Genomic DNA, 12151 nt, shown 5'->3' with positions numbered 1-12151 from the left:
TGAAGCCACGGAAGCCAGTTCGTCATCAAATAAATGTGATTTTGCAGGACATTAGGAAGTGTTTTCCTTTTAAATGTTAGACCCCTGTAGCTGGAAGACAGCACAGATGACACCTGTCTTCAAGAACGGTAGCGGAAGTGCTCCACAAAACTACCGGACAATTTCCGCGATGTCAATTTGTTGTAGAATCTTAGAACATATTTTGAGCTCAAACATAATGAAGTATCCCAACAGAATGACCTCCTCCATGTCAACCAGCATGGGCTCGCACTTTTTACACATGGCACACTGAAAGCTTTGGAGCAAGGCAGCCGAGTATATGCAGTATTCCTGGATTTCTGAAAAGCATTTGACTTAGTACCACATCTACGCTTATTATCAAAAGTACGATCGTGTGGGGTATCAATCAGAATTTGAGACTGGAAGGGGAAGAGCGCGCCAAGTTATCTTGGATGGAGAATCATCGACAGATGTAGAAGTAACTTCGGGTGTGCCCCTGGGAAGTGTGTTGGGACCCTTGTTCATGTTTTATCTTAATGATCTTGCGGACAATATTAATAGGAATCTCAGACTTCAAAGTGGTGGAAACATTGACAACTTGCTTTCAATCTTCAGAAGTGTAAAACAGTGCACATCACAAAACAATAATATCACTGAGTCACTGTTCGAATCAGTCAACTCATACAAATACCAGGGTGTAACACTGCGTAAGGACATGAAATGAAACGATCACAGAGGCTCAGTCGTGGGTACAGGAAGTGTCAGACTTCGGTTTGTTGGTAGAAGATTGAAGAAATGTAATCAGTTTACAAAGCAGATTGCTTACAAATAACTCGTGCGGTCCATCCTGGAATATTGCTCGAGTGTGTGGTACCGTTATCAGATAAGACTAACTTGGCATATTGAACGTACACAGAGAAGGGCAGCACGAATAGTCACATATTTGTCTGATCCTGAGCAAGCCTGCGCACAATAACCTAGGAATAACCTACAGCCTCCTTCGTATCGCTCTCATAGAGATCGTGAGGAGAAGATTAGATTAACTACAGTATGCAGAGAGGCATTTAAACATCCTGATTCATGTACACAGCATCCTGAATGACTGACGATTGTCAAGCTACGAAAAACACTCCAAAATACCTCTGAACCACCTCCGGCCTAAACTTCACTCTCCACACACTGCGAGCTAAGCGCTTTACTGTCATACTGATACACTCGCAGCCCATTTCAAAAGAAGCGAAATCACGACTCGTTGTGCCACACTACACACTTGCAGTCAGTTACCGGCCAGTTTCCGTATTGTTTGGTCCATGAATAGGCTGGTGGATACACATTCACTGAGAGCTCCAATTCCTGTTGGATTTAGACTCTTTTTACGACTATTGGTTTCACGAAAACGTGTCACATGATTGTGAGTGGGACACCACTCTGCGTTGACCCATTGGACAGTACGCTTTGATACATCAGTAAATAGGGCAACTTTATTCACAGTGTAGTCACGGGCGCGACCAAACATGATAGTTCTTTTCTGTTATTCTGCCACGTTTCCACATCCATCCACATCATTGCGCTCATTCCATACAACCGAATGGCACTCACACAGCACCTCAGTGCTATGACTTACATCAGCCTAGAAAGCCAAGTGACCGCCTTGTACAAGTTCTACGCCATCTACAGTGCCCCAAAGCTACAAGTACCAAAAAAAAAGCACTCCCTCTTCAGGCCACGAGTGGCCTACCGGGACCATCCGACAGCCGTGTCATCCGCGGTGGAGGATGCGGATAGGAGGGGCGTGGGCTTAGCACACCGCTCTCCCGGTCGTTATGATGGTATTCTTGACCGAAGCCGCTACTAGTCGGTCGAGTAGCTCCTCAATTGGCATCACGAGGCTGAGTGCACCCCGAAAAATGGCAACAGCGCATGGCGGCCTGGATGGTCACCCACCCAAGTGCCGACCACGCCCGACAGCGCTTAACGTCGGTGATCTCACGGGAACCGGTGTATCCACTGCGGCAAGGCCGTTGCCCGGTACAAGTACACTAGATGTTAATTATTTGGCAAGTGAGATTATTTGACTGTTGAAACTGACTCCAGTAATGACGACGTGATCGCTTACCAAAATATTGTGCTCATTCGACACTGACATCCGTGAACTATTTCATCTAGTCAAACTTAATTTACTCGAAATATTTAAATGATAATTGACCAGCTCTAGTTTGAGATATGACCTGTACACCGATATGAAAACCTAACGCAATCTATGGACCTCTGATTTTTAATGGCGGCTGGAGTAATCTCATGGCAGAGAGTAGGATATCAGAGAGAAATGCGTTTGTCGTCATCCGCAGCTCGGTTGTCGACCCTGACAGCGAAGCCACAATGACTCTGCCACATGCAACAATGTAGCATCGCACCTGGCGAAGATGACTTCAAAAGTATTCATGACGATAGCAGACGAGCATCATTGACTCTGTTACAAAGCTACACTGAAGTTCTTAAAATGTCCGTGGATTCGAATCCTAAGCATTTTGGTGTAAAATGAAGACGCCCATCGTGCAGCAAAACATCAGACCGCATTCCTTGTGTCGGAGGCCGTTGGTGTTTCTGTGAGAACGGTAACATAACTTGTCTCACGTAGCGTATCTGATGCGATGCCTCCCACTGTTAGCGCCAGAGGTTAATACTCCCCCACTTCCTTCATAATGCAATCTCGAACACAATGATAGTACGTTTCTTTCCCACAGAGGAATTGCAGAAAGTGCACTACAGTATCACTCAATAATTTTAAATGTTCCGTGGCAGTACATACTGCAAACAAAATAATAGTAGCTCCAATACCCTGGTTCTGATCAAGATTTTCAGGAGGTTTCCCTGCTTTGCAAGACAAATACCGAAATAGGTAGTACCTTCCCAAATATTAGCAACTGGGAACCTCTCTGCGACATAACCAGTTGTACAATGGACGGTATCTCAACCAGTCCAATTTGCTCTTAAGAACACTAGAACCGAGCGAGGTGGCGTAGTGGTTAGCACACTGGACTCGCATTCGGGAGGAATTCCTGCGTCCGGCCATCCTGATTTAGGTTTTCCGTGATTTCCCTAAATCGCTCCAGGCAAATGCCGGGATGGTTCCTTAGAAAGGAAGGGCACGGCCAACATCCTTCCCCATCCTTCCCTAATCCTATGAGACCGATGACCTCGCTGTCTGGTCTCCTCCCCCAAACAACCCAACCCAACCCAACACTAGAAAGTCAACTTGTACATTACAAAAGTAAAACAATAAACGAATACACACGCATACGTGTGCACTTAAAACTTTTGCCTGGGATAATTACTTCCAAAAAACAAATTAAAAGTATCTCAGTGGCTTCAAACTTTTCGGAGTGGCAATATGGGTACAAGTAATTCTGAACGTTCTGGGCGCCCTGTGGAGGTTACGACTCCAGAAATCATTGATAAAATCCATGATATGGTGATGGATGACAGAATAGTTAAGGTGTGTGAGATTGCTAGTGCTGTGGGCATCTCGAATGGACAGGTACATGATATTTTGCATAAACATTTGGACATGAGAAAGCTATCCGCAAAACGGTTTCCACGATTGCTCAAGCTTGACCAAAAACGGAATCGTGTGAAGTGTTGCAAGGATGGTTTGCAGCTGTTCAGGAAGAATCCTCAGGATTTTTAAGTGTCGATTCGTCTCTGTGGGATACATACGCATACGTGTGCACTTAAAACTTTTGCCTGGGATAATTACTTCCAAAAAACAAACTAAAAGTATCTCAGATAGCCCGATACCAACAAATGTTTTCAGGAAAATTCCTTTTGCTGTCAGGAAAATGCTGAAACTCAGAGGCAAGGGGGTGTAAGAGCAAGCAGTAATTTTTACTCATTACAAAATTCTCACACAAGCATTTCCAGAGCGCTCCGGGAAATACTGTGACTTTAGCAGTTACTGCTGATGTTCCGTTTGTTTCGCTGGCTCACTATTCATCGGAAATTATGCCATTTTGTTGGTTCGGTGGCAATATCGGAGTTGGACAGCGGTCAAAGTGAATGCGAAGCTTTTGCATAACAGAGCTGAAATAGAGTCTCCAACCTTTTCTACGTGGGTTTTTCGTGCAGCCCTTATGCAGCTGCAGAAAAGGACCATTCCAACATCCTGGCCTGTGAATTCCGATGACACTGCCCATCGCAATATAAGCATGGCTGCAGTACAGCTGCTAGACAACCGTCCCAAATTCGCTCAAGTACGCCTCTTGCCCATATTGCACAGCATAATAACAGTTGTAGCTCGCCCTGTGGGCATAAACGATCCGCGACGCCTTGCGGATCTAAATTCAATTTGACACGTCAGTGTTGTTGTAGCAGACTGGAGACCATGGCCATGTTGGCCTGTAGGTTTGTACATGTAAAATTTATACGTCTATGCGCCCAAAAGCAGCAGTCGAAAAGAGAAGCAACAATGTGAAATTTCAAGATCAAAATAAGAGGGGCGTTTGAAAAGTCCGTGCGAAGTCCGAGAGATGGCACCACCAGCGTGTATCAAGGTCACGTTTAGTTAGTAGCATTTTTGGAAAGAACGCAAACCAAGTTTCAGCCATATTGGTCTATTTCTTTGTGTTTGGCATTCGTGTGGATCAAGGAAGTCGAGTGATTGTCAAAAAATGGATGAAAAAAATTTCGTGTGGTGATTAAACATTACTTTATGAAAGGCAAAAGGCTTCAGGGGACTAAAGAGAAGCTTGATGAACATTACGGTGACTCTGCACCTTCGAACAGTTTATAAGTGGCTTCAAACTTTTCGGAGTGGCAATATGGGCACAAGTAATTCTGAACGTTCTGGACGCCCTGTGGAGGTTACGACTCCAGAAATCATTGATAAAATCCATGATATGGTGATGGATGACAGAATAGTTAAGGTGTGTGAGATTGCTAGTGCTGTGGGCATCTCGAATGAACAGGTACATGATATTTTGCATAAACATTTGGACATGAGAAAGCTATCCGCAAAACGGTTTCCGCGATTGCTCAAGCTTGACCAAAAACGGAATCGTGTGAAGTGTTGCAAGGATGGTTTGCAGCTGTTCAGGAAGAATCTTCAGGACTTTTAAGTGTCGATTCGTCACTGTGGATGAAATATGGATACATTAGTATACTTCTGAGACCAAACAACAATCTAAACAATGGGTTACAAAGGGAGAATCTGCACCAAAAGAGGCGAAGACCATTCCTTCGGCCGGAAAAGTTATGGCGACTGCCTTTTTGGATTCGCAAGGGATAATCCTCATCGACTATCTGGAAAAGGGTAAAACTATTACAGGTGCACGTTATTCATCGTTACTGGACCGTTTGAAAACCGATCTGCAAGAAAATCGCCGGCGATTGGACCGCAAAAAAGTCCCTTTCCATCACGACAATGCACCAGCACACAGTTGTGGTCACTAAATTATTGGATTCCAACTCGTTTCACATCCCCCCTATTCTCCAGACTTGGCTCCCTCGAACTACTATTTGTTCCCTAATTTGAAGAAATGGCTGGCGGGACAAGTATTTTATTCAAACGAAGAGGTGATTGCAGCAACTAATACCTGTTTTACAGACATGGACAATTCCTATTATTCGGAAGGGATCAACAAAGTAGAACGGTGTTGGACGAAGTGTATAAGTCTAAAAGGAGACTATGTCGAAAAATAAGAAAGGTTTATCCCAAACATGTAAGTAGTTTTTATTTTGCACCGACTTTTCAAACGCCCCTCGTAATATCGTCTTCAGGAATGGGGACCTTATCATACTCCTTTCGGCCAAATTAGAATGGCTACATAATAATGTGACAAACGGGGGAGACAATGAATGTCTTGATTCGTTTCTAAGCTGTTAAACTTCGATTAGCCTACGCCAGGCAATCTAGGAGTGGTTTTGAGAAGTATCCCTCATTCATCCAGCCAAATGCTGTCCCAGAGTTACGCTTAAAAAATGTACTTCCTGCTACGTTTTGTTTTTGGAATTCTCAGATTCATGGAATCAGTTACATGGAAAATGGTAAAAAATGGCAAATTTCTGCAGACGTCTAAGCCAAAACGGTTATTCCCCTCTTGACTTCTCCAGTTGACAGCTAGCCGAAATTTGTCTGGAAAGAACTGAGTTCTACAACAGACTGCCTCGCCTTTTAGAGTAGACAATAAAAGGTATAAAAAGTTTATTTACTTTCTCATTTGCCCTGGCTGGATATATTACGGCATACCATTCACCTCTGTGTTTATCGTAAAAGGGTGTTTCTGGTAAAGTTACAGATATTGTGATCGCTGGTTACTTAATAAGTATCCACTTCAATGTGTCAGTTGTTTTTTATTCTGCGTCTAAGTCTTCCCACAAACACATCACATAATTCTCTACCTGATGTTTTCTGCCCAATCGTAACTGTAAGTAGAAGTGGACTGTACCTGTCAGTATAGACCACCCATTTTGGGTCCACGCTTCCACACTTCAGTACCTAAACTGCTGCCAAGGGGTAAATAAACGTTAACGGTTTTTTTGCACTGTGCATACTTGGGTTTACTAACCAATCTAAAAGCAAACTATTGATAATAGCTGTAACTGTTAGTCTGTAAGGGAAGTAAATAAAAAATAACGTATTAAAGTGAATAAATTGTATATATTGTGCTAGCAGTACGGCCTAGCCTGACGAGAAATACAACACTACTACCTCAGCACATTACTTGTTAGAATTTACTGCACACTCCTGCTACAGGAGGTGTTCCACACGTCATCTGGCATTTGCATCGGCAGTGGTGCAAATTCTTTCAAATATCCCCCAGGTCACCCCCTAAATATAGGCAAGCAGTTCACTGCTCCAGTTATTTGTGCAGCTCGCCTAATCCGTGTAGGGGTATCGCGAATTTATATTGTTATTTCAAAATTTTTTTCCTCCCTTAAATTTTCATCTGTGATGTCCCAGAACAACTCGTTGTGGGCTGTGTGCCAGGTAGGATCGCCGCCTCAGAAGAGACTGTTTGATCTCGTAAAAGACTCTGACCAACAAGCCTCTAATTGCTGCTTCCTAACAGCCACGAGGACTACAGAAGAGAAATCACTCGTTGGCTGCAAGCTGCTGCTGGAGCATCGGTACTAGACGGTATGCTCTTTCTGGTCCCAACTTTCTTAATGTCACATTATCACTGAGACCAAACCACATCTTTCCATGACCACCTTCACGGGTTAATGGTATCGCATTCTGACTGTTGTGTCCGATTGAATTCTACTTATCAGAACTGTATTAAATGTTTGCAAATGAGAAATCTCTTATTTAAAGTGAATTCCCTTCACATACATTGTCATCTCTCCTGGCCGGCACCCACTGCACTGTACAAATACTCCACCTTTTGGTCTGTAAGGAAGGCTGTAATTTTTGTGGCAACATTTGCCATGAATCAAAAGCTAGTTGAGTCTGGTGAGAATTAGAGTCCACTGTTGGTACGCAGCACACCACTGCCACTTGCAGACACTGGTCGCCGTACTGCTTGGCACATTCCATGGCCTTACTGCGCCTCTGGCAAAAGAGCCAACCAAACCATGCACCATCACAGACTGCAGCAGCCATGAGGGTCTGGATCTCGTCGCACAAGACATTAATGTTTCGTCATGTCAACGCCAGCTCAACCTCAAGACAGCTAATCTATGTGCGCTAGAGCACTGCATCACAGCTGATGACCTGCTCAGATGGAGTTGCAACAGCTGTCAGGGAATGAAACAATAATTTTATGTTGATGCATTTCTCAGATGCTGAGTCCATGACATAACTCATAACATCCTTCCATATTTAAGTTTGGATTTTTGCCGTGCCTCTCTTGTCAATAATTTTAGTGCTCGAAATGTCCAGTACCTGCTCGCAAATGAAGGTTATACAGAGGCAGGCACTGCGATCCACTTAAAACACTACAAGTCGGATAGACCCCTTTCTTTGATGAACATGGAACAGCAGAAACAGCTGCAGGCAACGAGCACTGCCATCTGATTGAAAAGTATACTTGAATGTTCAGACAGCTCTTGACGATTCTGCTAGGCGCATTGAAAGTTTTTCTCTTGTATCACAGTCAAGTGCAATAAACTTTTTTTCTTGCTGTTACTTTCATACCTCTATTCTCAGGAAAGAGAAGTGAAAATGTTGCTACATTTTTCCAAAACGTGCAGTTTGTTGGCCGAATATGTTATTGGTCTGACAAGTGTCAGTTGTATGTTGCACGTCTGAAGTTGACTGGAGACACAAGAGCCTATGTCATTAGAGTTGAAGATCTATGTAATGCTGAGAGATGTATTAGCGAAAGAGGTACCTGACTGACGCATCATCAAAAAGTGTCTGTAGACTGGGAAAGACTTTGAAGCCTTCACTGACCACATACGAAATATTTCATGTCATATTTATGGCCTGGGTTCGGACAAAGGGAGAAATGAAGTGTTTCTTGAAGAGGCAGAGGTGAGAGCTGTGGATTTATTCATTAAGGGAATAATCCTGCAAGTTGGCGAAGAATCAAAGATAGCATTACCCTCATCTTTACAAGAGATATATGAGACCAATCGTTTTGTCTTCTTTTCATGGTAATGACTCCTACTGCGTCTTCACTGTGGAGACAAATGGCACGTATTTGAGGCGCTCTGGACACATAGTCGATATGTGTCGTGCTGTTCTCACCGTAGAGAGATTGGTTGTTTAAGTGCCGAATGTAACCATTCGTGGACTAGGCATTACAGAGGCCTCGGGTGATTTCGAGAAAGTAGAGACAACTGAAGGTATGAAGGGTTAACTGAGGTAGCGAATGTGATTCTGAAGGGAGACATAAAAGAAAGACTGGGATATACCTTAGTAGACTGGGGCACTCAGGTGAGGCCCTGGCGATAAGCAGACATTGAAGCTGCTTCACTGTCATGTTAGTGAGGCAGCAGGCATCTGTACACACAGCCCATTGGGAACATGATATGTTTGGATGGAGATCAGTGAAGTAAAATATAATTTTGATCTGCAGGTGCTTGGGAATGATTTCCTGCACCACTTTCGGGGAGTTATGGACTTTCGAGAGCAAACTGTCCAACTCAGTGATTCAGTTCACCAATCTGATGACGGCAGCATGCCGTAATTTATTAATAATAGTTCACTGAAGAACAAGTCTTAAAACACTTCATAGAAAGGCTGGTTAAATAACTGTTCCTTTGATTAACCGGGTAATAAATTCTGAACCAATAACAGTAGCAAACAACATCACTTCCAAATAAAAACTTACAGAATCGTAATGGTAGAAAGGTACCTTACAAACTTTAAAATTAAATTTCATTTAACACACAGATATAAAAACATATCCAAAACTCACAGTTAGCATATTTGTCAAATATCGGCACACAGCGCATCTTAATATGGAAAGAGTACACGTCTAAAATTATTCGTGACGGAATGGGGAGAATTCTCTGGATAACAATTGAGATCAAAGAGCCTACATGAACTATCTTCCCTGTCTATCGGATCATCAGAAATTAAGTGCTAGATTGCCTCCAAGTGCACGCAAAAAGAGGCATTTGATGAGCCGAAAGCATTAATGGAGGAACATGTGCTCCAACGTGCTTAGAAAATTTTGGAATACAAGAAGTAACAATTCCACATTGAAGAAACTGATCGTTGTACAAGAAATAGAATTTCAAGCTATTCAAGGACTCACAATTGTGTTAGCAGACATGGAAGTCAGTCCGTGAAGCATATAAAATTGTTCTTGAACTTGTAAGTGTACACAGTCACACAACATTTACAAATCCAACCGAGAGGGAAGTAAATGAATTTGTGAGTCAGCCGGGAAACTGTTGTATGTGGTATCAGAGGAATTTGCTTGGCTGTTCGAGGAAAGAAAGCCTGTACCAGCCACAGTCCTAATACAGCATGAAATTCCGAATGGACATGCACAGTCGATACCTCAGAAACCTGATCACACACTGAAGCACCTACAGTGAGTCATAGAGGAAAGCATTCAACACAGCAGTTAGATGCGGGAATAATTTGGCCTTTCTCTAGCCTGTAGGCACCACCCACTGTTATAGTGCCAAGAAAAGAGCATCAGTAGAGGATAAACTTACCGCCTTTGTGTTGACATGAAAATAGTAAATTGTGTTAACAACATCAAACACGTACTCATTTGTGCACAACAATAAAACACTTAACCACTTGGGAAACAGCAAATATTTTACTAGCTACATATATGGTTGGGTTATCATCAGATGTCCATAGTTTCCCAGGATATAAGAAGGCATTTGTTGTCCCTTCTGGGCTATGTGAATTCCTCAAAATGTCATTCAGGCTAAGAAATGCAGCTGCTACTTTTCAGTAGTTGTAGTGTTGCTTGGCCTGAAATCCCTCATCCGTCTGGTGTACTTTGACAGCTTCATTGTCTTCTCAGGGTGAATGGAAAAACACAAAGAATGATTTAGAAGCACACTGTTGCATTTACAAAGTACTAATTTGGACCTAAAACTAGAGAACTGTTCATTTGCAGTCTTGGGTGCTGTATCTGAGCAACATAATAAAATCTGTGGATGTCAAACCTGCTCCACGCCTCTTGGAAGCAGCTCACGACTTTCCTACACCCATATATGATGATGGCGTAACAGCTGAAAACCTATTTATAAAATAAATAATAAATATTGTAGAATATTACACCAGCATTGTGTGTGTTTTCATTCAAAATGTAAAAGAACAACAATTATCTCTAGGTTTCGCAAACTATTGTCACAGATTCATGCAAGAGAATTGTAGTGGCAACTTCTGGCACCGAATGTAAAAGCAACACCAAATATAGCTGGAAGAGGTAGGAGGCACCCTATTAAGACTCGTCCAAGCTTTTGTTTCCAAATACAGTGCCCCTGTTCCTCTCGATCTGCGTCAATGGGTCCGCAATGCTGAGGACACCACTTTGCTGTCTGCAAAACGGCTTGGCGCAGAATGCTGCCTCAGCAACCCATGCACGCACTGCTGTGTGTCGGCCTTGTACGACAGTGGAGTTGTGGCGTCGTCAGGCTGCTGGCAGTTGACTCAGTGGTCTGCGTCGCTGCTGACTCAGCGCGGCTCGGTGTGAGCCGCAGGCAGCCAGCTGCGTGCTTCTTGCCGGCGTGGTTAAGATCGCGGCGACAACAAGCGCCCACGATCCAGTCTGAATCTTCGGCCCTCACCTCATGATGCCTCTGGCAGTAGCGAGCCATAGAGTGGCGCACTGCTGGTTGGCTTCAGACCCCACGTTGGCCTCAGAGGGCCGAACCATCGACCTGCTGTGGACTGGACCGCTGGCGCCCCATCTGCTGCTACATGTAGCTGGTGGTGTGACATGCCCCACCGTCCAGAGAGCTGCCACACTTGAATGAATCTCGTTAGAAACCTGCACCTATTTATACGCGGCTGTGCACCTCTGTTTTGTCATAAGTGCTGCTTCACCTCACGTACTCATAAAACGCTAGGTTGGTCAGTGGGCCCCATCTGCCTATGATTTGCGACATGCAAAACCACTATGTATACTCTTTCAGCAATTTGACAGCCCTGTAGCCTCTATTCTACTTCGCAACTGTCGGTATGCGTAACTCACTGCAATCCGGCCTGCACCTGGCTGTAACTTGTGCTCAGAATTTTGCACAAAACTAACTTTCCCCAATCCTAAACGGTGGTGCCGCTACATTATTCCCCTCTTCGGAAAGACCCGGTACCCAGGTCGATCCTTAACTAGCTCTTAACTAGCCTTACTATTAGATAACTTAAATGTGGTCTAGCCCCTTAAAACCATGACATGAAACAGAACGTAAAAATTCCTTACTGGACGACCACTGCTCGATCAACCCCTTACCTACTCGTCTCACGCCCTCGGTATTCAATCCATTGGGACTTGGACTACCCCTGGTTCCCTCTTGGAATTAGCTCTCCGCCTGATCAGTAAGAAAAAAAAAAAAAAGACACATAACAGAATTAAGGCTTTGAAGACATTTCGCACAGAGGTGCTAAAATGATCGTTATTTGCCATTGCCTTTCCCTATACTGAGTGACATATTGCACAAGCTGTTCGGCTGTTATGCGCCCCTCTTGCTCTAAAAGCAACTAGTTTACGGATCTCAAAAGACCTGGCTCCAGAATTTG

At 43.7% G+C, this 12151-nt stretch overlaps 1 pseudogene; it reads right to left on the bottom strand.

The window, feature by feature from the left end:
- Window positions 1–1908: 1908 nt before the first annotated feature.
- Window positions 1909–2026, bottom strand: LOC126237566 (5S ribosomal RNA; annotated as a pseudogene).
- Between the last annotated feature and the right edge of the window lie 10125 nt (window positions 2027–12151).

This window comes from Schistocerca nitens, chromosome 2 (assembly GCF_023898315.1).
Source record: "Schistocerca nitens isolate TAMUIC-IGC-003100 chromosome 2, iqSchNite1.1, whole genome shotgun sequence".
Lineage (NCBI taxonomy): Eukaryota > Metazoa > Arthropoda > Insecta > Orthoptera > Acrididae > Schistocerca > Schistocerca nitens.
Note: the sequence above shows the minus strand (reverse complement) of the source record. Positions and strands in the feature narration are given on the sequence as shown.